This window comes from Lissotriton vulgaris, chromosome 2_1, assembly GCF_964263255.1.
Source record: "Lissotriton vulgaris chromosome 2_1, aLisVul1.2, whole genome shotgun sequence".
NCBI lineage: Eukaryota > Metazoa > Chordata > Amphibia > Caudata > Salamandridae > Lissotriton > Lissotriton vulgaris.
This window is the reverse complement of record NC_141687.1, coordinates 2,053,474,021-2,053,501,235: the sequence shown is the minus strand read 5'-3', so window position 1 is coordinate 2,053,501,235 and position 27,215 is coordinate 2,053,474,021.

The following is a 27,215-nucleotide window of genomic DNA, read 5'->3' as shown; positions in this document are numbered from 1 at the left end:
GGTGATGTCGTTGTTTCCTGCGCTGGGGTTGGAAAGCTCTTTGACGATGTTGAAGAGTTCCTTGCAGTTGTGTGCGTTGTTGTCCAACCGGTCCTTGAATGCTGTTTTCTTGGCGGCGCGGATCAGCTGGTGGTGTTTCCGGGTGGCAAGTTTGAAGGAGGTCCTGTTGTCCGGTGTCGGTTCCCTTCTCCAGACTTTCTCGAGGGCTCGGCAGTTCTTCTTGGAGCTCTTGAGTTCGTCGGTGAACCATGGGGCTTTCTTGCTGCCGGGTCTGCTGGGCGGGGTCCTCAGTGGGGCGAGTTCGTCCGCGCAGTTGCTGATCCACTTCGTGAGGTTGTCGGTGGCCTGGCTGGGGTTCGCTGAGCTGGCAGGAGGGTGCTGGCTCAGGGAGGTGGCGAGCTGGTCTGCTGTGATCTTGTTCCAGCTTCTGCGGGCGGCCTGTTGCTGGTGGTGGTGGGTCGTTGTTTTCTTGAAGGTGAAGTGGACGCAGCTGTGGTCCGTCCATTGAAGCTCTGTGGCGTGGCTGAAGTCGATGTCCTTGCTGGATGAGAAGACAGCGTCGAGTGTGTGTCCGGCGAGGTGGGTGGGGGTGGACACCAGTTGCTTGAGTCCCAGGTTGGCGAGGTTGTCGAGCAGGGTGCTGGTGTTGCGGTCGTTGTTGTTCTCCAGATGGAAGTTGAGGTCTCCCAGGAGGATGTAGTCAGCGGAGGGGAGGGCATGTGGGCTGACGAAGTCGGCGATGTCCTCGCTGAATTGTGTGCGTGGTCCAGGGGGTCGGTAGATCAGGGTGCCTCTGAGGGTGGTGTTCGGGTTGGTGTGGATCTGGAAATGCCGTTGTCCGTTGTCGCACCCCCAGACCTCCCAACCTCTCCGAACACCAGAACACCTCCCCCGACCAACTCAGAAAACACCTCCCCCATACTGCCTCTACTACATCCCACCTCAATCTTTTAACTCAGACACTTTGCAACATTGACTGCAATAGTGCTTACTTGGTATCTGAAGTCACTGTGCTTAGAGAGGATTTCAAAGACGTCAAATCCCTTATACCCAAAACCCGCCTCTTCCGGTCCACTTCACCATACACTGGTCCTCAAAAACCTACTAATCTCAAACCTTGGGAAACCACAAAACTACACAACCGTACACATAGACCTCTTTGCACCTTAAGTGACCACTCCGCCACTGACCTATCCGACATCTGCAACTCCTACCCGCCAATAACCTCACTTAAGGATATGGCTGTTCCTCACTCCAACATCCCTGTTATTATAGGGACCATCAGAATTCCCTCCTCTCCTGGCTTCCCGAGACCCTCTCCTCAACGTTCCGCCATCCATTTGTGCCCCCCCAAAAAAACCAACCCTAAGCCCCAGGCTTGCCTGTTCGCGAACTGCCATTCGGTGGTTCAGCATGCGACTAAAATTTCCTGAACTATCCTTAGTAAAGATATAGACGTCCCCTTCCTCACAGAAACCCGGCTCAATGATCATATAACACCCATTCTTGACTTACTCTCCCCCCCCCCGGTTACTCTATCATCAGGAAAGACAGACCAAAGAGAATAGGAGGTGGATTTTAAAAGCGAACTCCAGCTCTCCCTAGTCAAAAACACAGACTTTGCAACATTTGAATACCTAGGAGTTGAACTTAAGATCCAAGACGATCCCCAAATACATCTACACAATATCTATCATCATCCGGGTGAACCTCTTCCCTTCGCTGAGGAATTATCTGACCTTTCTTACTCAATCATCACTTTCTAGCTCTAAAAATGTCTTCCTAGGAGACTTAAACCTTCACTGGAAAGTCACAAGGATCCTACTATCAAACTTCTCAATAACCTTCTTGAGATAAATGACCTCAAACAACTCTGCTATTCCCCAACCCACTCAAAAGGGGCTACTCTTGATGCCATCATTGCAAACAATGATTTGGCATCCCTATCCAACATCACCCATGTCGATTGGTCTGACCACCACCTCATACTGTTCATGATCTCCCCCTTAGCCCTGCCCCCCACCTAAGAACAACAAAACCAAAATTTCTAACAGAAACCTTAATCTTATTGCCCCTAGTGTACTGGAGGCCAAACTCCAAGCTCAACTTAGTTGAACCCCTCCCTCTCTTAATGCAAATGAGCTCACTGAGAAATATAATAAAACCTCTGAGGCACCATCCAAACTAAAAACTAAAAAAAATATCCCTTCCATATCATGGTTTACCTCAGCCCTCACCATTGAAAGACGTGCTCTCAGACTGGCTGAAAGAACTTGGAGACAACACCATTCCCCCTCCAATCTCGTCGTCTTTCGAACCGCTAGATCTACTTACAAGAAACACATTTTCTTTAAAAAGGCATCTTTTTTTCGGTTACAACTCGCCCATGCCAAAAATAGATCCAGAGAACTGTTCAACATTGTTAGAAACCAAACCTCCCCCGCCCCTCCACTTGACGGCCTCCTCCAACAAATGTGAAAAAATTGATAACTTTTTCTCCGAAAAAATCACCAAAATTGACCAATCTTTCATTTGAACTCAGATCCCTCCCAACCCCAATATTCCCATGTTACTACTGCAACACCCTCCCCCCTGATCCTGCCCCCTGCATCCCTAGCACCAACTTTCAATAACCCCTCCTGAAACCTACCCTGAGAAAATACAGCTAAAAAATAATGCCACCAGCAGAATTTCCACTCCGTTTTTCGAGCTAGAAGTCTTTAACATCCTGTCCAAATTTAAACCGTCCTCTCACACAAAAGGCCCCCTCCCGTCTACCCTCGTCCAGGACCTTAAGAACATCATTGTACCTTATTGGACCAAAATCATCAGCTCCTACCTTTCCTCGGGGTGCGTCCCTGTCTACCTCCAACTCGGGCTGGTCAACCCCATTCCAAAAAACCCTAAGGCTGACCCCAACAACCCTAATAACCTCCACCCCATCTCAAACCTCCCCATTCTTTCAAAAGCCCTTGAAAAATGTGCCCTTCTTCAATTGGATAAACACATTGACACTTACAACCGACTCGAACCTTTACAATCTGGCTTCCGTAAAGGCTGCAGCACTGAAACTGCATTGCTAAATATAGCTGATGACATCTACCACGCCATGGATAATGGTGAGACCTGCCTACTAATTCTCCTAGACCTCTCTGCGGCATTCAATACAGTTAACCATTTAACCTTACTCAATACATTTAAACTTCGTTTCGGTCTTAATGGCACTGTCCTGAACTGGTTCACCTCCTATTTCCAACACAGACCCCAGTAAATCAAAATCAAAAACTGTCTCTCCAGCCCCACTCCTGTCTCCCTTGTTGTCCCCCAAGGATCTATCCACTCACCTGCTCTACTCAACTTATTTATGGAACCCCAACCCTCATACTTATAAAAGCTTGTATTAACTATCACCTGTATGCCCACGATACCCAACTGCACTATAAAATAAAATCTCACTCAGATGTCCTACGCCTTAACACTTTCCTGGCTAATATACAAACCTGGTTCTACACAAATCATCTCAAACTCAAACCAAACAAACTGAAATCATTCTTTTCTCTCCTAAAAACAACCCACTCCCCATCCAAACATGGATCTCTGAACTTAATGCCCTAAACTGTTTGCTCTCCTTATCTGAATCAGTAAAATCCCTTAGCATCACCATTGACAGTAAGTTAACGCTCAATTCCCATATAAAAAAAATCAGGAAACGGAGCACTTTTCACGCTTCACATCTCAAAAAAATCAAACCTTTCATTCCGCGGGAAGATTTCAAATCTGTTGTCCAATCTCTAGCCCACTCGAAAATTGACTATGGCAATGCCATACCGTCTGGATCTCCCAAAGTCCTTCTTGCCCCCCTCAAATCTGTTCTCAACCTAGCGGTCAGGCTTACAACTGACTGTAAACACTCTAACCACATTTCGCCTGCTCTTAAGACCCTTAAATGGCTTCCTATCGAAGGCAGATCCTCCAATAAAATAGCCTGCATTACGTACAAAGCCCTTCATCAAAAGACCCCGCTTTAACTTTCAAACAAACTCAATAAAGCGGGCAGTGCCCGACCGATGAGTAGCACCTACTCTCTCTCTGCCTCGTCCCCCCTCTGTTAAAAAAGAAAGCTGTGAAATCTCGCTCCTTCTCTTGTAAGGCTCCCAGCATCTGGACTGCCCTCCCTAAAGAGCTGCAACTTAACCCTTCATAGTCCAGTTTAAAAAAAGACCTTAAAATGCACCTGCTCAACAAATATTGGGGTCCTTAATCCTTACATTACCATACCTGTTATACTCCCCCCTTCTTGAAACCCCGTCTTTCCCCTCTTTTCACTCCTCCTGTGTCGACCCTACCTATTCACCCCCTTCCCTTCCCTACCCATCTTTACCTTTACTTCCACCCTACCAGTCCTCTCCGAACACTCCCACTCCCCCCTTTCTCTCACTCGCACAACCCTTCCTTATTCACAAAAAATGAGACCACCTCCTTTATACAGTGTAATGATTTGTAATTACTCTATTCACGTGTTGTTTTGTAAATTGCTACTTCTTAGCATTTTTTATTAAGTCAAGCTATGTTACTCAATGTGGTTCTCAAAGTCCGTCATTTCTGAAAGCTTCTTTTGGACACCATTGTTTTGTATTCCATGTACTATATTCATTCCAATGTAAAGCGCTCTGAAACCCCCGGGTGGAGCCAGCGCTATATAAAAGCTTTTAAATAAATAAATACAATAAATAATACATTTCAATTAATTAATTATTAAATAATTATGGTAAATATGTCTTTTATTTTAGGTGTGTGTTGTGGTGTTTGTGGACATAAATGGAGGGAAGTAATTTAATTTAAATTTATGAATTAATAATTGGTTGTTAATTAACTTTAATTAACTTGTAAATTTATTATGGTAATTGTTAAATCAATTTTAAGTGTGTGTTGTGGTGTTTGTAGGCATAAATGGTGGGACGTAATTTGTGTTTAATTAATATATAGTTGTAAATGCGGCCACGAGAGAGCAGCAGAAAGCCAGAAACGCCAGAGACGCCGGCCGACCGCCATTCCAGCAAGCCAGAGCTGCAAGCTGCAGCGTCTCCCCGCAACACCGCTCACAGAGCCCCACTGAGGACCCACGCCGAGCTAGGGGACTAGGAAGGACAAGGAGACTGGGGCGCAGTGAGAGGCATCGGCGGTATCAGCGGGGGCCTCGGCAGCAGCTTCACCCCAGCGGCAGCAACAGCACGTCACGATACCGGCATCGGCATCAGCACCAGTATCGGCAGCCGGACTCAGCCCTGCCTACCAGCCTACCTGCCTCAGCCCCCAGCCTCAGCCTCAGCTGTGGACAGCAGTAGTCAGCTGGCCAGGGGGCCACTGGAGAGCCGAGAGGCGAAATCGGCAGAACGCAGAATGCCAGACTCAGCGGTACGCACAGGTTACTGCGGGCAAACGGGCTATCAGGCTACGGGGCTACTGGCGGCCAGGGCACCATTAACATGATCGGCCTGCCGCGAAACATGATTTGCCCTGCCTAGCCCAGAGAAAGCACCGCACCGCTGGGGGACCGCGGGAACCATCTGCTGGACATTGCCCGCCGAAAACCACCCGCCGACGCTACCGTAGCTACTGAAACTGAAGCTGCGGACCTCGCCACAACATCTCCCCCCTCCACCGCAGCTTCTGGGCCACACCTCCGCCGCCGAGCATCCGCGTGTATCTTTTGAGGGAACAGCCCGGGGCATCAACCCTGGGCAGTCCCGGGATCACAAGAGCTACTGAAGCGCACACCACAACTACAGTAAACGTATCACCGCCAAACAAATCTACAGGAACAAGTACCCTTGATTACAGCGTTGTGAACCAGAATAACCCTGTACAGACCACTGAAGCAATAATGGAAGACCAGAAAAGTCCACCTAAACCCCAGGTAATGGCAGAAATCACGAAAATGGATCTTCATAGCTCAACAGCGGGCAAGGCAACAGACCGCTGTGCATCCCATCCATTAGAAGACCCAACTAAAGCCGGCTGGGACTTCCACATGCACCCGCAGAGGCATTTTTTGCCTCAAGTGCCACAAGTCTTGGAATGACAAGTCAACCAAAGGAGGAACTATTTACCCGCCTGAAGCATGCTTCCAACTCTTGATGGTGACAGCCCCTTTACCTGGAACAGCCAGGAGTCAGGATCCCCAGATCCCGGAAAAGGGAGCAGAACTAGTCTTTTATCCACACTATGAGCACAAGGTCCCACACAACACTCTTAACAGATGAAACCTCCTCCGCGTTTTCAACTGCATTCCAGCGCTGGCCGGGGTCACCTCCTCAGACCTTATATCAGTCAAGTTCTCCACAATACTAGGGAAAGGGGGCTCAGAGGCTACCACTACAATGTGGTCCCAGGAATCCATCAGGAATACCATTTTCAAGGAATCCAATCGATTTGAAAACTGGGACATTGAAATGTGGGTTCCTACTCAACAAAAATACCCCCACATTCTTCTACCACAGGCCCCTGCGAAACATCTCACCAGTGTACTGAAGGGGTCCCGGGGCGCAACCCATGCTTGGCTCCCAGATGAGTCGAAAGCTGACAGTCTCCTAAACATTGCATTCTATAACAATCAACGTATGATAAGCTGCAAACTTAATTGCCCTGTCCCCCATGCCAACGACATGCGCCATGGAGACTCCGTCCCAGAGCCGTCAAACAACTTTGCCCAGCAACAGTGATCCTCCTAACAACAACACCAACTGGCTCGATTCCAAACGAACTATCATATCTTGGAACACGTGTGGGCTAAAGTCAACCCTTGCTTCAAACTCGGCCATGGAATTCCTGAACAAAAGAGACATCATTTGTTTTCAGGAGACCTGGTCTCTATCTCCATCACCTCTGCTTGGCTATTATGAACTCTTTCAACCGGACGCCCAGGTCAATTCTCATGGAAGACCCTCAGGGGGCCTTTCTATTTTCATCAGTCACAGGTGCAAGATAACGGCCACACCTATCCCTCGGAACCTGATGGCAGGGCAGACGGTCCTGATCACTGGTCTGTCATTTTCAGGCAGGGCACGCTCTATCCTCCTAATTAACATTTACCACAATACAGCAAAAACCGCAAAATCAACTGTAACTGATCAAATGATAAAACAACTGGAAGTTCTTTTAGCGGAATTTGCATCCACGGAGGTACTGCTACTAGGAGACTTTAATATCAAAGACCTCGCAACCAACCAACTTAGCAAGGTAAAACAAACAGCAAGAAGCGATGACCACTTTTCTAACAACTCATAACTTCCGCTCGGCTCAGCAAATTTCGCTGGAACAGCACCCGGACGCTCATTTCTTGCCAACATTCAGGAGAATCTCAACTATCGATTATATTTTTCTCTCACCGCTCCTGGGCAATCATCTGGCCAGGATGGAAATTCCCTATCGTTTGAAGAGCGACCACAACCCCATAATGGCTACACTGCACCTGCAAGTGCAAGTTGCCCTCAAAACGACAGAAGTGGGGCATTCAACGCGGGCTGAACTGCACACCATGGTTAGAAGAATCAAATGGGATTCACGGGGATCTGCCAAGGTGAGAACCTGGCTCAAGGGCGAAACACTTAACTTCAGACAAAGTGCTCTGACAGAATCACACTATCGGTGGGATAAGGCAATTGGTAAGCTACAGGATCTTCTGGCAGGGCCCGCGGTTCATCACAGAACACTCGGGCCACATCCGAAGCAAACCCATGACCCATTGTTAGTCTCCCAACGAAAGATCCTCAGGAAGGCCGTCTGCCAGCACAATCTGACTGGAACCGTACACACTGCCAACAAGGTGGCATCGCTGCGGACGACCTAAAATGGGAGACCAAGAGACTCAAAGAACAGTCTGAGTGGGTAAAAATTTTTGCCCTACTCAAGGGCAAAAGCCAGTCCCAGTTTTGGAATCATATGAACAAACTCCGCTCCACCAACAAGACGAGAGGAAACGTAGTCTGTGAAGAAGCCTGGGCCCTGCACGTGTCCAATCTTTATCGCAATGACTCTGGGGACCCCGCAGTGATTGAATTAAGAGATTGTGCTTGTTCCATTCGAATAGAAACTCTCGAACTGACCACTGCAGTCGAGGTCGCCAAGAATATGCGAGCCATGAAAAAAGACCGAGCTCCAGGGCCCAACGGACTCCCTGCCGGGATATTCAAAAGTGCCCCGGAAGAGTGGGCGGACCTTTTGACTCCCCTATTTAGCAACCTGTTCGCGACAGGCCAGCTACCAGACTCTTGGTTAGGTTCAACTCTATGCCCCATATTCAAGAAAGGAGACCCTGCGTCACCGGCTAACTACCGCCTCATTGCCCTATTAGATCTGGAGGCAAAGGTATATGCCCGATGTCTTCTTCGGTTGCTTGAAAAATGGGTCGTAGAAAATACCATAATTCCATACTACCAAACTGGGTTCCGGGCATCGGCCTCCACAATAGACAACATTACTACTCTAGCCATTCTGAGTCAAAAAGCAGTACAAAAAACCATCTTCCACTCTATTGCTGCTACATAGACTACAGCGCAGCTTTTGACAAAGTATCTCGGAAGATCTTGTGGAGGAAGCTGAACAAATGGGGGATTCCGCACGACCTACTAGGAGCACTAATTTCCCTGCATAAGAACACGTGGGTGCGAATTAAAACCGGCCCAAAGACACTTTCTTCAAGAATTGCCGTCGAAGATGGGCTAAAGCAAGGCTGTGTTCTTGCGCCGCTGCTGTTCAATCTCTACACAGCTGATCTCGGTACATTCCTGGAGAATAGTAATCTTCTCCCACCAAACTAGGACCCGCCAAAAAGCCTCTTCACATATTACAATTCGCAGACGACATCGTAATAATGGACCAAGCAAAATCGGGTCTCCAACGGGCACTAAGTACGCTCCATATATATAACAATGCCAATGCTCTGAAAATCAACCAGGCAAAGATGAAGGTACTGGTATTCGGCAGATGCAAGAATAAGAAAAGGATGGTATGGAACATCGGGCCCGCCAGGATTAACACAATAGTAAAATATAATTACTTGGGAGTCTGGTTCAATGAGACGTCCAGGCCTACATCTCACCTAGCTGCCTTGCAAAAGAGAGCAGGCGCAATTACATACTGTTAGAGGTAAGCATGTACTGAAGAAACAGGACACAGCTGGAAGTATTACTCTTTTATTGGCCATCCACTCTCCTCACTGGAGAACACTTCAACATTCTACACTGAGCTTCAGAACGGGAGAACCCAACAGGGGTCAGGGAGAAGGGGTGAACGGAATGTACCAAGGTGGGTTGTAACACATCTCCCTTCCTTATAATGAGTACCCACAAAGCGTACCCCAGGATTTAGGTTCACAACAAAACGGTCGGCTTCCCAAAGGGGAATGACAGATGTTCCTAGGGAGGAAAAGGTTATAACTGCACTTTTACAATGTTGTCAAAACTCCACCATTGACCATTTTCAAACTGTACAACATTTTTTAACACTTTGACAATTCTGCTGGGGGAGTAGAACTTGCTGATCTCAGTTCCCAATTTAGTGTTCTTTCTGGCTTGTGCCATGTCCCCCACTTCCCACTTTTGAACCTTCACACCATGTCTCTTATCATACCACTGTTTGTACTTAGTTTGATGTTGTTTGACTTTCTCTCCTGCCTCCTCCCAATCTACATCTCTGACATCGCCCCCATTTAACCAACTGTGGTTAAACTTGGTACTAGGCTCCCTCCCACGTAAAGACACAAAAGGAGAGACCCCAGTTATTCTATTTGGCGAAGTGTGGTAAGCCCACAGACATTCCCTCAAACAATTCTCAACATCTTGTCCATTTACAGTAGCCAGCTGGATATTCTCTTTGATGACCCTATTAGCTCTCTCCACCATGCCATTGGCTTTGGGGCAATAAAGGGCTGTGGTTTCATGTCTGATTCCTGAAATTTCCAGAAAACTTTGCATTTCCTCGGAGGTGAATTGTACCCCATTGTTGGTAACTAATGTGGAGGGTATACCTTCTTCACAAAACACTTCTTTGAGAAATTGGATCACTGATTTGGTGTTGATGTTGTGCACAAATTTTTGTTTTACCCTGTGTGAAGTATAGTCAATCAGAACCAACATGAACCTTTTTTGCACACCTAGGTTTTGCATAGGTCCAATGATGTCTAATGCCAACTTGCTCCATGGCTTGGTTGGAACACTTACTGGAGAAAGTGGAGACTTGTGTATTATTTTTGACTTGTCACTTTTAGCGCATGCCCCACACTCTTTCACTGCTTCCTTCGTCATGGTGTCCATTTTTGGAAACCAAAAGTTTGTTCTTACCCTGGCCTTTGTGGCACTTCGCCCAAGGTGACCTTCGTGCGCCAAGTCTATGACTCTCTTCCTTAATTCTCTGGGCGGAATTACTCTGTTATTACGGTACACTTTCCCTCCAATAACACTCAATTCCTTCCGGACTTCCCAAAACTCTTCTAGTTCTGCTTCAACGTCTCTTTTCTTGTTGGGCCATCCTTTCTTGACTTGCTCCATTAACACCTTAAGTTCTTTATCTTCCTTCATACTGTCCTCCCACTCTTTCTCTGTAATGGCAGGAAAATCCACCATCATTATTGGGCTATCCAGAGCCTCCTCAGGTTCTTCCTCCTCTGGTAAAGGTGATCTCGAGAGAAAATCTGCTATCGTATTTTCCTTTCCCGGCACGTGTTCGATCTTAAAATTAAAATGTTCTAGACCCAGAATCCACCTGCTGATGCGTGGGGTGCAATTTTCCAGACCTTTTACTGAAAATATATACGTGAGGGGCTTGTGGTCCGTCCTTATTGTGAACCTCAATCCCCATTGAAAAAATTTGAAATGCCTGACCGCCCAAAAACACGCCAGGGCTTCTCGTTCGATTACAGAGTAGTTTTTCTCTGGTGGAGAAAGGCTCCTGGACGCATAGGCAATGACTTTTTCCTCACCTCCATCTTTCTGGACTAGGGTGGCACCCAATCCATAGTTTGATGCATCTGTTGCGAGAATGGTTTTTTTAGTTGGATCAAACGTACCAAGCGCTGGGGAGTTGATTAGATCCTCCTTTAGAGCATTTGCAACCGCCTCCTGCTCCTCACTCCACACAAAGTCCTTTTCCTTTTTTAACATCTCTCTCATGGGCTCGCACTTAGTAGCAAAATTGTCCACGTACTTGGACATATACTCCATGAGCCCTAAAAAAGATTTGAGTTCTTCTTTGTTACGTGGACTTGGAGCCTCCTTCACTGCACGAATTAAACTTCCCTTTGGTCTGAAACCTTTTTCTGTGATGGAATGGCCCAGATATTCGACTTGTTGCACTTTTATTCTGCACTTTTCCTTTTTGACTGTTAGACCTGCATCCATGAGTTTTCTAAAGACTTGTCTTAGCACATTATCGTGTTCTTCTGAATCTTTTCCATATACCAAGATGTCATCTTGGAAATACATGGTGTGTTCTACGCCTTCCAGGATCTTCTGCATGACTCTTTGGAAGATGACCGCCGCTGACGCAAGGCCGAACGGCATCCTTTTAAACATAAAAGCTCCGAAAGGCGTGATGAACGCTGTGAGTGGCCTTGAGTCCGGATGCAATTCGATCTGGTGGTACGCCATGGATAGATCTATTACACTGAAGTATTTTGCAGGGCCCATGGTGACTAACATCTCATTTATGACTGGCAAAGGGTGTCTCTCAACCCAGATGCAGTCATTTAAACTGCGCAAATCCACACAGAGGCGGATGCCTTCACCGTTGGATTTGGCTGCGAGAACAATTGGGGCCAACCACTCGGAGCAGCCAATGGGTTGAATAATGTCCAAGTCACACAACTTGCGCAGTTCGTTTTCTAGACGCTCTTTTAGTCTAAGGGGCACGGTGCGCAGGCCATGCACCACAGGTTTGGCATTGTGCTTTAGTTTAATTCTATGTTGGAAATTGTGCAGGCACCCTAGCTCCTCTTTGAAAAGTTGTTTGAATTCTTCACAGATTTTTCACTTCCCGGAAACTTTTCTGTAAGCAAGACTTGTTCCGCACTGTTAGGGTCCAGTATGATTCCCAACTCCTTTTGATGAACCCATCCCAAAAGGTTTGAACCAGACTTGACTACATATATTGTCCCATAGGTTTTCCTATCTTTAAATTGCAGCCGCACATCCTTCATCCCCAGCAAAGGTATATTGCCCTTATTGTATCCTGAAGGAGAGACATCAGGATTTTTTAAATCACTAATCTTATTTTTTCCCATGGACACATAGTCATCCTTATTAATGAAAGTGAATGGAGAACAGGAATCTGCAAACATTTCAATACGTTCATCATTAACTAGTACATCGCATTTTGGATAAATGGAATTTACAGTGTCATCAACATCCTTTACCTGCAAAATAAACTTTTCCATTTTCTGTTCAATACATTTTACTTCTTTATTAGCCCCCCTCTCAGTACCTCTTTCGTTATCTCTTGAGTGTAACTCTCCATCACGGCACACTCTGGCAAAATGCCCCCTCCTATTGCATTTCTTACAAGTGACATACCTGGCTGGGCATTGGAAATAGGTGGCAAAATGGTTGTTACTGCCACATCGGTAACACTTAGGACCCTTCTCTTTGTGCTCTACCTTGGTACTGGTATTTTCTTTAAACCTCATCTTGTACACATCTGATCTCTCCTCTGTATCACTTACGGTAGCCACTAACTCCCCTTCTGGTTTCATTTCTTTAACACACCTTGCTGTGTGTTCCACTGACTTGGCTATTTCAATAGCTTCTTTTAGCCCTGGATTCTTAGCTAATAGTTTCTCCTGGATGCGTGGATTATTGGTGCACCTCACCAATTGATCTCTTATTAGGGAATCTGTGAGGTCCCCAAACTCACATAGCTGTGTCAGTCCCCACAAAACTGCGATATAATTCTGTACTGACTCCTGTTTCCCTTGACATCTTTTAAAGAATTTATGACGCTCCAGGACCACGTTGATTCTATCCCCAAAATGTTTCTCTAACTTTTCCATGGTCTGCACAAACACATCAACTTCCCCCACAGCATTCTCATCCCTCTCTGGTACGGGTAGGTTTTCATATACTTTACGCCCTTGAACACCCAGATTATGGAGTAGGATATGTTGTTTCCTTACAGAGTTGAACCTTTGTCCCCCAATTGCTATAAGGTAGGACTCAAAAAGCTTCACCCATTCCTTCCAGCTTATCTCAGGTTCCCCTATCTCATTTAGAAAGGGCGGGGGTTGGTTCATGCTTGCTGCTGCGATAGTGGACCAGGAATTTTGACCAAGGTCTGCACCACAAGGGGAAAATGTAACCTAGGAAAGAAATAGCCCCAGCATGCAAAAACAACTGAAACAGGCACACTTCTCTTTCCTCAATATTCACTGTCCCTCATCAAAATATGGCCAACACATGAACAGTAAACCACTGCGAAGGAAAGGCAAGATAGAATGTTTGGGTGAGTTCACCAACTATAATAGCACCCAACAGTCAGACGCTTTGCAAAACGGTGCAGAGCACCAACAGTCAGACGCTTCACAAGCAGTGCGCAGCTCTTACTAATGTTCCTTTTCTTTGTGACCCCACTCTCCGCCGACTATGTGGAGATCTTTGAAGAAATGTTGCTAGTGAGAGACAAGCTGCTTCTCCTTAAATTTCCCAGTGTAACTTGATTCCGGTTGCAGACGCTGGGTTCCGGCCCTTTACACTTGGTGCGCCGGCACTGTTTTCCCCGGCGGAAACCAGGCACACGGACAGCCTCCTCAGAACACGATCTGAGGAAAAACACGCAGGCGCCGTCCAGAGACACCGCCAGGCCCCGGATGAAGTCGGCCTCAGGGACGCTGACAGAGATGGGCGGGCTAAACTTCAGAGACACCGCTGTGCGCAGACACTGCTCTCTCAGGCACAAGTTCCTCTCACATCGATACGACCCTCGTCCGAAATCGGCCTCAGGGACACTGACGGGGAATGCCGGTATAAGCTTGCGAGGCGCTGCTCTGCCCAAACACCGCTCGCTCTGGCAACAGTTCCTCTCACAATCGTCACAGACTTGAGGTACAAGCTTAGTAAGCGACCAGGTCAAAGGCGGAATGCCCCAGCGTGGGCCCCTGCCAACAACGCCGTACCGGTCACCACATGTAGACTTCACGCTAACACTCTGCCAACGCCGGTCCTCAACAACAGCAAGGTACGTGTGAATTACAGGGGAAAATCCACACCAGGATGCACACTCAGAGAGGGTAGGCTTCTTAAAAGGCACACCAATCCGCTCTTTTAAGTCTCTCCTTTAGCTTTAACTGCACTCCCACAGTAACCGCTTGTAGCTTAAATGAAGGTCAGCTTACGTTTAGACAGGTCCAAAAGCGATCCTTTCACTTGCTGAAATCATGTACGCCAGACTCGAGATAATCCTTACATCAAGGTCCTTGTATGATTCTGTGTGTGGAGAGAGCACACAAAGGGGAGATGGCCACTACTGCCTCCTGCACAGTTCCGTCGCCAGTGTTAGAGGTAAGCATGTACTGAAGAAACAGGACACAGCTGGAAGTATTACTCTTTTATTGGCCATCCACTCTCCTCACTGGAGAACACTTCAACATTCTACACTGAGCTTCAGAACGGGAGAACCCAACAGGGGTCAGGGAGAAGGGGTGAATGGAATGTACCAAGGTGGGTTGTAACACATACTCCCTACCCGGCTGAACCAAACCCTGAGCAGCCCTTCTGCAGAAGCCATCCTGAAGGTGACTAAAGCTATTCTACTTCCTGCGTTAACCTATGGACAACAGGCCTTTCCTGGCGCATGCTCCCCCAGTCTTGAGCTCGCTCAAATCTCCACCTACAATTTTTTTTTCCATCTGCCAAGTTTCATTCAGCGGGCAAGACTACGATTGGAGCTGGGTCTACAAAGACAATCTCTTTACTGCGAGGCCGACACCCGGAAATATTTTATAAGGACCCTAAAAGCAGGTGATAACACTCTTAAATCCCAGCTAAAAGGAATCCTGTCCAGTCCTGGCAATCCCTGGAACACACAGATTGTAAAGGCCATAGGAGTGTTAGAGATTGACAAGTCATCTCTCCTCTCAGTCAAAATCCCATACTCGGCCTGGAAAAGCGCCATCAATAAGCAAGTCAAACGTATCTCTCAGTCTTTGGATCTGCAGGCTGTAAAGTCATCAACCATTCCGCTCCCCTTGAACTCTTTGTATCTTTCTGGGATCCCACAAGCATATTTCCAGGAAAATTTAAGTGCAGTGGCTCGGAGAAATATAATGTTTATGCGACTTCTAGGCCTGTGCTCGACGGCCTTCAACAAATGGGCTCCAACAAGCAAGGGGGGGCCTGTAGCCTGTGCATATACCACTCTGAATCATGGCTGCATCTCCTGTGCTGCTGCCCGGCACTAGCAGACCCCAGAAGGTCCCGCTTGAAACCCTTGTTTTTAAAAAGGGGTGCTAGGACGTGCTGGGAGGCCTCGGACTTGTGCTTTACATCTACTGACATCCAAGTGCTCGCAAGGTTTGGTACATTTGTGAGACTTTTAGACAATCTTCTATTACCTCCCTTGGCTGCCATTCTTCCTCCCCCTCCCCGTCAAAGACTCATTACAGACTTTTTCCGTCCTTTGGCCCAGTACCCTTTGTCTTAATTCTTTTTATCAGTCCAAGCACAGCAAAATGTTCACACAGGCAACTATAACGCTGTTCTTTCAATAAGCATACCGGTCTCTAAGCCTGTAAAATTGTTTTTTTAGCCCTGTTTTATATGATAAATGTGCTAAAAGCTAAATTAGATTCTGTATACCAATGGTTTTAAGTAACTGTGGTAAATTAATAAAACTTAACTAACTAACTTAACTATAGTTGTAAATTAATGTTAATAGATTCATATTTTGGGTAATATTTGAATATTTTTTGTTATATTTGTTTTTAAAAGGGGTAAAGGGTGTATATTAAATACATTTTAATAATTTAATTATTAGTTGTTCATAGTAATTGATTATAATTTTAAGATAATTTCTAAATGTGTTTTATTATTTGATAGTTTAGTTTGTATTTTGCAAATTATAGTGTTAAAATGTGTGTAGTAGATGAATGTTTATAATTTTTTTTATTAGTAAGAATGTTTTAATTGTTTAATAATTATGTAAAATATGTAAATAAATTTAATTTAGAAATGTGAAGTGTTTTAATATTGGTATAGTGTTATAGATTAGGAAATGATATAAAAACATTTATTTTGTCATTAGTTGATTTTTTTGCAAGTATTTTAAAATAAATACGTGTTGGTAAATGTATTTGTTATTTTTTTATATATAGTATTTGTAAACTTGTTATATGAAATTACTATTGTTATATGTGTTCATTTTATATGTTTTAAACATTAATTTAGAATATTGATTATTATTTTTATTATATTTTAGATTTTTAAAAATCATATATATATATAGATCTATATATATATATATATATATATATATATATATATATATATATATATATATATATATATATATATATATGTAAAGTGTTTCCGTGTAAATAGAAAAAACAATTACTACGGTATCCAGCACTTTCCCTACTGTTGCACTCACTGGAGTGGGAATAGTAATTTTTACCCCTCCACTATCAAACAATTACCCTACTGTTGCACTCACTAGAGTGGGAATAGTCATTTTTACCCCTACACTATCCAGTACTTTCCCTACTGTTGCACTCACTAGAGTGGGAATAGTAATTTTTACCCCTCCACTATCCAGCACTTTCACTACTGTTGCACACGCTGGAATGGGAATAGTAATTTTTACCCCTCTGCTATCCAACACTTTCCCTACTGTTGCACTCACTGGATTGGCAATAGTAATGTTTACCCCTACGCCATCCAGTGCTATCCCTACTGTTGCACTCACTGGAGTGGGAATAGTCATTTTTACCCCTACGCTATCCAGCGCTTTCCCTATTGTTGCACTCACTGGAGTGGGAATGGTAATTTTTACCCCTCCGCTATCCATCATTTTCCCTATTGTTGCATTCACTAAAGTTGAAAATTTTATTTGAAAGACTTTAAAATAGTTTTACGTTTTAATTTATAATATAATTTTTATTATATTTTATGTTATTGGTGTTTTTGAATATATATATATATATTTATTTATACATTTTTATAATAATAAAATAAATAGCTTACAAATTGTTTTAAAATAAAAATATATATATTACATTTTATATACGGATGTTTAAATTACATTTATTTGTTATATTTCTTCAAATGTATATTAAATCCAAATAATTTTTCAAGTTAATTTAATTTCTTTATATATTTAATATTATTTATATATATTAAAATTGACATTTTCTACAACTATATTTTTCTCATCTATAAAAAATTTTTAATTTGTACTTGCAATAATAAATGTAGGATGTCAATATTTTTTACATCAATATTAAAAACTCAATATTTGTGTATGGGAATATTTGGGGGGTTTAGACTCCGAAGCCAGGTCCACATGGATTTAAGTACTTTGTATGCTCTAAGATTGCTGTCCATCATATGTAAACTTTAAGTACTTCAGAGATTGTCTGATAAGAGGCAACTGACCCTACATTCTGTTCAAAATATTCATCTAAGTCCCGCCCCCTTTGCTCTGAATACTGCGTCCCTTAATGCTGATTACAACCAACTTACACGAAGGAATGAAAGAAGTAGCCGAGTGGATGAAGCACAGCCATCTGAAACTGAACTCAGACAAAACAGAAGTCCTCATCTTAGGCACCTCCCCCTCCGCCTGGGATGACTCTTGGTGGCCAGAGGCCCTTGGTAAAGCACCCATCCCGACGGACCACGCACGGAACCTGGGCGTCATCCTGGACTCCTCACTCTCGATGACCAGACAAGTCAACGCCGTTTCATCATCTTGCTACAACATCCTTCGCATGCTCAAAAAAACATTTAGCTGGATCCCCACCGAAACTAGAAAAACGGTCACCCACGCACTGGTCACGAGCCGCCTGGACTACGGAAACACCCTATACGCCGGTACCACCGCAAAACTCCAGAAAAAACTCCAACGCATCCAGAACGCTTCAGCCAGGCTCATACTAGACATCCTGCGTAAAGATCACATCTCTGGTCACCTGAAAAACCTCCACTGGCTCCCCGTAAATAAGAGGATTACTTTCCGCCTCCTAACCCACGCACACAAAGCACTTTACGAACTTGGACCCGAATGCCTCAACACACGACTGTCCTTCTACACCCCCTCCCGTCAGCTACGATCCTCCAACCAAGCCCTTGCTACTGTACCTCGCATCAACAAAACCACCATGGGAGGTAGATCCTTCTCCTACCTGGCAGCTAAAACCTGGAACTCACTTCCCACTCACCTTCGCCTTACTCAGAACCACCTAGCATTCAGAAAGCAACTTAAAACTTGGATATTCGACAAGCAATTCCCCACCCTGCCTCAAGCGCCTTGAGACCCTATGGGTATGTAGCGCGCTATATAAATCTCTTGACTTGACATGATGGAAACACCCAAGTTTCATGTCTTTATAGTAAGTCGGGTACCATAATGACAAGTACAACGGATGAGTGGTTGGAGAATTTGCAGGGTTAGTTCCCAAGAGAGTGGACCCAGGGGACCTCCTTGGGGGATTGAAGCAGGAAAATCAGTCCTCAAATATGTGTTGTGGGCAGTGGAGCACTATGAGTAGAGGCCTTTGCTTCCCCCCGCAGCTTACACCATACATCCACTAAACCATCATGCTCAAGGATTTATTGCAAGGCATACGCTGCACTTGGGGCGCTAGTCGTCTCTCTGGGTCTGCTATCGAGTTCTGAATTAAGAACTAGGTTAAAGTTTAAACCCCCAAATAACACTTATGTCACCATGTCTACCATAATGCTGCATAACGTCCTCGAAAAACTTTAGAAGTCAAAGTTAGGTGTGTAGGAGTTTTTGACTGTGATGGCAAAGTCACAAAGTAAGCCAGCTGGATAAATGATTCTGCCCAAGGAGTCTCAATAAATATATTTAAATGAGAAAGGCAATGTTTGATGGATTAAGATTACAACTCTAGCCAAAGATGAGCTATAGGAAGCAAAGTAATTTGTGGTTCACCACTGATGCACAAAGTTAGCCCTGTCCTAAGGTATCAGGGGCATTGCTTGAAGAAAAGTCACTTCTGCCCCGTGTCTTTCGAAACATGCGAATATTAATCTGAATTTTTAGGGATACCAATTTCTTGTACATTACCATTTCATATACCTAATTATATTTGCCACCCTTGAAAAGGACAAACATAGCACACATTTAACAACCTGATGCAAATATCCATCAACAGTGGTGCAATGAAGGTCAAGTAGTTCCAGACAGCTCGCTCCTCAGTGAATGCCGCCAAACCAAAATTGCAAATGAAACCAAACCCCTTTCCTCCCACCTCCTGTACTGATAACCCAACCATCAGTGACAACTGAAAAACTCAGCAACTCAGTTCAGAACAGCAAACTTGTGCTTAGCACAGAAAACTGGGACGTTGGAGCCAGCTATCGACACACAGCTCAGTGCAGCACAACTGTGATTTGAGATTAAATACTTGGGGCATATTTACAAGCCCCTTGCACCACTGGAGTATCACTTTGTTAATTCTCTGGTGGTGCACAGTGCAGGCCAATATCTACAAGTCCCTGTAAAGCTGCTCTGGGTGGCTTTTCTTGGCTTTGTAGATAAGGTGAAAGACCACACAGCACAAGTTGCTGCATTGCCATATAATCTGGAAGGGAGGCGTTCCCATGCAACACCCTTGACATTTTGACATAGCCCCACAACATAGCATGATTCTGGGGCAGTGCCAAAAAACATATGCCTCCCCAGAGCAGACATAGTGAGAAGAAATGTTTACATTTCTCCTAGTTTTTTCCTCTTTCCATGTGTGCTGCATTCGGCCTCTTAGACCTCTTGTGATTGTGTTTATGCAGGAAGGTGTCCCTTGCTGCACAAATATAATCATGCCAACAATACAGATACCTTGCACCATGGTACAACGGTTGCTGCATTGGCACACATCTGCAATTTATGACTTGGCACTGGCTGAAAGAATTGGAATGCACTGTATCTTGTAAATTCAGTGCATTTCTGTCCTTTCAAATTGGTATAGGGCATAGGGCAGCGCATCAATTCTTTGGCTGTTGAATTTTGCAACAAATGACTAAGGCAGGTTGGAACATCAGGTTGTCGTAACTGGTATTGTGCGGACCACCTATAAGTGTATAGCTAAGACACGCTGCCCTCTATCACTGTCAGCACATCTGAGCTAAGTGTCAGCTCCAGGGGACTTCGTTTGTGAATGATTAGTAAAGGTTAGGCGTGGCTGGGGGCCATTCCTGGTAGGAATGCAATCGCTGATCGGCCACCAGCAAAAAAACAACCAAAACAAATAACTTCACCTCTACAGTGAATTCTGGCGAAAGCAATCAATCTCAGCAAAGGTGGTCAAACCCGAGAGACAGGATTCCACACATGCAATGCACATATGTAACTGCAATAACTATATGAAAAGACCCCAGTCTCATAAAATGACATCTCATATCAAGTCAAGTCAAGTCAGAGAATTTGTATAGCGCACTACATACCCAGAGGGTCTCAAGGCGCTTGAGGGGGGGTGGGTAATTACTTGCCGAATATCCACGTTTTAAGTTGCTTTCTGAATGCTAGGTGGTTCTGGGTAAGGCGAAGGTAAGTGGGAAGTGAGTTCCAGGTTTTAGCTGCCAGGTAGGAGAAGGATCTACCTCCCATGGTGGTTTTGTTGATGCGAGGTACAGTGGCAAGGGCTTGGTTGGATGATCGTAGCTGGCGGGAGGGGGTGTAGAAGGACAGTCGTGTGTTGAGGCATTCTGGTCCGATTTCGTAGAGTGCTTTGTGTGCGTGGGTTTGGAGCCGGAAAGTGATCCTCTTATTGACGGGAAACCAGTGGAGGTTTTTCAGGTGACCAGAGATATGTTCTTTGCGCGGGATGTCTAATATGAGCCTGGCTGAGGTGTTTTGGATTCGTTTGAGTTTTTTCTGGAGTTTAGCGGTAGTACCGGCGTAGAGGGTGTTTCCATAGTCCAGTCGGCTCGTGACCACAGCGTGGGTGACCGTTTTCCTAGTTTCGGTGGGGATCCAACGAAATGTTTTTTGAGCATGCGAAGAATGTTGAAGCAGGATGAGGAGACGGCGTTGACTTGTCTGTTCATTGAAAGTGAGGAATCCAGGATGACGCCCAGGTTCCGTGCGTGGTCTGTCGGGATGGGTGCTTTTCCGAGGGCTTCTGGCCACCAAGAGTCGTCCCATGCGGAGGGGGAGGTACCTAAGATGAGGACTTCTGTTTTGTCTGAGTTCAGTTTCAGACGGCTGTGTTTCATCCATTCGGCTACTTCTTTCATTCCTTCGTGTAGGTTAGTTTTGGCGGTGCTAGGGTCATTGGTGAGTGATAGGATCAGTTGAGTGTCATCCGCGTAGGAGATGATGTTGAGGTTGTGTTGGCGTGCGATGACCGCGAGGGGGCTCATGTACACGTTGAAGAGGGTGAGGCTGAGTGAAGATCCTTGTGGTACGCCGCTGATGACTTCAGTGGCCTCTGACTTGAATGGTGGAAGGCGGACTCTCTGGGTTCTTCCGGTGAGGAACGAGGTGATCCATTCTAGTGCTTTTCCTTGGATTCCGATGTTTCTGAGGCGCTGTAGAAGGGTGCTATGGCAGACTGTGTCGAAGGCTGCGGAGAGGTCGAGGAGGATGAGGGCGACTGTGTCTCCATTGTCCAGTAGGGTTTGAATGTCGTCTGTTGCTGCGATGAGGGCGGTCTCTGTGCTGTGTTTTGCACCGGAAGCCGGACTGTGAGGAGTCGAGGGATTTGTTGGCTTCGAGGAAGGCGGCGAGCTGGTTGTTGACAGCTTTTTCGATGACTTTGGCCGGGAATGGAAGGAGCGAGATGGGGCGGTAATTTTTGAGTTCGGTGGGGTCCGCTGTGGGTTTTTTCAGAAGGGCGCTGAGTTCAGCGTGTTTCCAGCTTTCCGGGAAGGTGGCGGAGTTGAAGGAGCAGTTGATGACGTCTCGGAGGTGCGGTGCTATGATGGAGTCTGCTTTGTTGAAGATGTGGTGAGGGCATGGGTCTGTGGGGGATCCTGAGTGGATGGAGTTTATCAGGCGGATGGTGTCCTCAGTGGAGATTGGGTTCTGGTCATTAAGGATGTTCGAGGGGGGTGAAGGTCCAGCAGATGGTTGGGTGGGTTGGTCTCCGGGTTGGTTGTCGAAGCTGTTGTGGATGTCTGCAATTTTGTTGTGGAAGAATGAAGCTAGGGAGTCACATACATTGGAATCTGCCAACATACAAATGTGCAAGACAACAAATACAGTGGACTTTCACAAGTAAGGAATTACTTCCCAGCAACTATTAGCAATAAACTGTGCAGCATGTTTTCACAAACATAAACTTTCTAGCTATTTAAAAAAGGTCAGGCAAGTAGTGTCACATCAGAAAGTCATTTTATATCGGCCCTGATTAAAATATTCTAAAACATGCAACTTTCATCTAGGTAAACATAACAGCCCACTGAACTTCTATCTCATCTTGTGCCGGGACAAATCCTGATCAATAAAATTGATGTAAAACCTACCAATAAAATTTGTCAAGTGAATTTGCAGAAAGCAGCAGCCTGTGACCTTGCTCGATGAAAATCAGCGAGACACTGATGACTTGAATCACATCAACAGGTTATATGCTGAACAGGTCACAATGTGGAACGCACCATTCATACTATGACATCACCAAACATCACAGAGCTTCAGGCTTGCAGTGCAATGTCCCTAATGCCATGGCAACAAGGGAGCACTGGTACAGGAAAGTTCACCTATTGCTAATGAATTATTAGACAGATTTTCTTTTCATATTTGTTGTCAATTTATAAATCACTGTCCACTACTACATTCAATTTAGAATGTACATCAAATAAATGCCTCTGGCACTTGTTAATATCAATTTCAAAATTAATTAGTAAAAGGAAGACCAGTTGATAAAAAAAAGAGATTTTAAGGGCCTTATTTACAAACTTTTGATTCACGGCGGCACTGTAGGCCTTTCTGCTGCACTGCTGTGCGTCAAAAGAAAATGGAAGGAGTGTGCTGTATCTATAAGATTCAGCCCATTCCTGCACTTCTCCCCTGCACCAGTGCACAAGCAGCAGCCGTGCGGCAACACTGACATTCTTGCGCCATGTTGCAAGGGCGCCTGCATTGAGGGTATGGTTGTTTTGTACATGAAGGGACACCTTCCTGTAAAAAAACAATAATTCATGGCATGTGCTCTCTTTCTATGCATGCTGTAGAATGCATCAAGCATAGAAAGTGGAAAAAAAACAGGAGGAGTAAAGGTATTTCTCCTTGCTGCGCCACTCCCATGCCACTCCCACGCCTCCCATGCGTAGGAGTATGACGCAATCTCAGGTTTGTGTTCCTTGTAAATATGGGAATGCTTCAGATTCCATGCGTGTTGTGTGGGAAAACCCACAGCAACACACATGGAACTCACCTTCAACGCAGTGTCCTGCATGAAAGGGGCACATATTTACAAGGCAATGAAAAGCACCGTACGGTGGCTTTGCGTGATCTTGTAAATATGCTGTGGCACTTTGTGCCACTGGAGCGTCAAAAAGTGATGCTCCATTGGTGCAAAAGTGCCACTGGGGCCTCAGAAATAAGGCCCCAAGTGTCCAGCCAATACACCCACAGAAGATGTAATAATCACTTTCATACATGACACTGTACACCGCGGCTGTCATAGAGACATACCCAAGAATAAGAAATCCTTACATTTGGAAGTGCATCTTTCCATTCACAACTAAGCACATGCGGATTTATGCTTCATTCAATGAAGTTCCTGATATATTTTTGTTAACTGTCGTGCAGCTGTCTGGTAGCTTGACTTCTTAATCTGGTGCTCATGTAAAGCACACTAATCCCCTTAAGCCAAGTTTGCACTATATAAAACTGCCAAAAAAAAAGAATTAAAAAAAGCATATTTGGATTTTAACCCAAGAAGGAAAAGCCAACTTCAATGACTCAGTAGATGCCAGTAGTGAGCAGTTGCACTCATTCCCACTCTGGACAAGTGAAACGGGCATCAGTGCCCTGGACATTGGCACATATGACTCCCAGTAAAGGCACCTGTGTGTGTCTCACGCGCCACGTAGTTTCAATCTGTGATCTTGCCGGAGTCCCTGACCGACTGTGGGGCTTTGTCGGCATACATTCTACTGTCCACACAGGCTCACTTGCAATTCTGACCCTCAACAGCCCATCTCACAGTAGACCAATAGGTCCCAGGCCGGCTAGTTACCAACCTCAGGTCATTAAGTGTCTGGAGGGTTTGTGAAACACGACAGCCACACCCTCTTTGCTTCTGCCCTGAGTGGTCGCTCCCCTGCCTCTCCACCTGAAGCGGTATCGTTAATCTGAGCTGCACTGTGTGACTGTACCCTATTTAGAACTGCTAAATATTTGTATTGACCTCGCCTGCTTGCCGGTATCTTTAAGTGCGCTGCATTGTTTGATTGTGCCATATTTCGACCTGTGCATTTTTTTCGAACAGCTAATTAAGTGTATTAACTGCACCTCGCTTGCTTGCACCATTGTTGTTTTGACATAGAGTTAACTGCGCGATACCCCCCGGCGTCCTGCTCGACTTCCCCCTCCATTTTGGATCTGTTGTTGTTGTGCTCCGTGTTGACCTGAGCCCGCCCCGCCTCCCAGCTGAGCCGCCCTCCCACTAACTATTTACAGCGCTCCCTGTCCCAGAAGCGCTGTGATCCCTCTTTGCTTCTGCCCTGAGTGGTCGCTCCCCTGCCTCTCCACCTGAAGCGGTATCGTTAATCTGAGCTGCACTGTGTGACTGTACCCTATTTAGAACTGCTAAATATTTGTATTGACCTCGCCTGCTTGCCGGTATCTTTAAGTGCGCTGCATTGTTTGATTGTGCCATATTTCGACCTGTGCATTTTTTCGAACAGCTAATTAAGTGTATTAACTGCACCTCGCTTGCTTGCACCATTGTTGTTTTGACATAGAGTTAACTGCGCGATACCCCCCGGCGTCCTGCTCGACTCCCCCCTCCATTTTGGATCTGTTGTTGTTGTGCTCCGTGTTGACCTGAGCCCGCCCCGCCTCCCAGCTGAGCCGCCCTCGCCCCTCCCCCTTCCCACCATCCATATATGACAGCAGCCCAAGCGCGCAGCGTCCACGCGCAGCGACTGCGCCCAATCCGCGCCGAAGGTGCGCCAAAGGTAAGCCCGTCTACGGCCGTCCGTGCCTGGACCGCGCCCAGCGCCACACCCCCTGCCCCTCGCGCTGCCCAGCCCTCCCGCATTACCTACGATGCCGCCACCCTCCTAGCCCTTAACCCCGGTCGCGCCCCCAACTGCGTCCAAGCCGCTCCTGGACACACCCATGGACCTTTCTCTTGCTACTCCTGCAAATTCATCGGCACCGACAACATCTCCACTACAACCACACCACAGATTCCCGACCCCAACCACCTACAATGCATCCTTCTCAACACTCGATCGGTCCACAGACACGCCATTGACCTATGGAATCTACTAGACACCATCTCTCCAGACATCGCCTTCCTAACAGAAACATGGATGAACGCTTCCTCCGCCCCAGACATCACCATTGCCATCCCTCAAGACTATAAGATCACACGCAAGGACCGTACCGGCCACACAGGAGGAGGAATCGCTATCATCCATAAGAAATCTATCCACATCTCAACCAGCTCTGACGTCAACCTCGCCAACTCTGAACACCTTCACTTCCAGATCCACATCGACCCCAAGACCACACTCAGAGGCACCCTCCTTTACAGACCACCAGGACCCCGCGCAAAATTCAGTGAAGACATCACGGACTTCATCACTCCACACGCGCTCCCCTCCAAAGATTACATCCTTCTGGGAGACCTCAACTTTCACCTTGAAAAGAACAACGACCGCAACACCACCACCCTCTTGGACAACCTCGCCAACCTCGGACTTAAACAACTGGTCACTTCCCCCACCCACATCGCAGGTCACACACTCGACCCCATCTTCACCTCCAGCAATCATGTCTCCTTCAGCCACACTACGGATCTCCTCTGGACTGACCACAGCTGCGTTCACTTCACCTACAACAAGCCGAAACCCACCAACCACCTCCAACCAACTCTGCAAAGAAACTGGAACAAAATCACCATCGACCAGATCTCCTCATCGCTCCTTCTAAACACCCCAGCCCACTCTTCTAACCCAGACCAAGCCGCCGCCAACTTCACCCTATGGTTATCCAACACCGCCGACATCCTAGCTCCACTGAAAAAACGTCAACGCAAACCTAGCAGCAAGAAGGCCTCATGGTTCAAAGATGATCTTAAGAAGTCCAAGAAACTCTGCCGCTCCCTTGAAAAGGCCTGGAAAAAAGACCCAACCACTAGCACCAAGGACGCCTTCAAAAACGCCACCCGCACACACCACCAACTAATCCGAAAGGCCAAGAAAACAGCATTCAAGGATCGACTAGACAACAACGCCCACAACAGCAAGGAACTTTTCAACATCGTCAAGGAATTTACCAACCCCTCGGCCAACTCCAACGACATCACCCCTTCTCAAGCCCTCTGCGACTCCCTGGCTTTATTCTTCCACAACAAAATTGCAGACATCCACAACAGCTTCGACAACCAACCCGGAGACCAACCCACCCAACCATATGCTGAACATCCCCCCCCCCCTTGAACGCTCTTAACGACTGGAACCCAATCTCCACTGAGGACACCATCCGCCTGATGAACTCTATCCACTCAAGATCCCCCACAAGGAATTTACCAACCCCTCGGCCAACTCCAACGACATCACCCCTTCTCAAGCCCTCTGCGACTCCCTGGCTTTATTCTTCCACAACAAAATTGCAGACATCCACAACAGCTTCGACAACCAACCCGGAGACCAACCCACCCAACCATATGCTGAACATCCCCCCCCCCTTGAACGCTCTTAACGACTGGAACCCAATCTCCACTGAGGACACCATCCGCCTGATGAACTCTATCCACTCAAGATCCCCCACAGACACATGTCCTCACCACATCTTCAACAAAGCAGACTCCA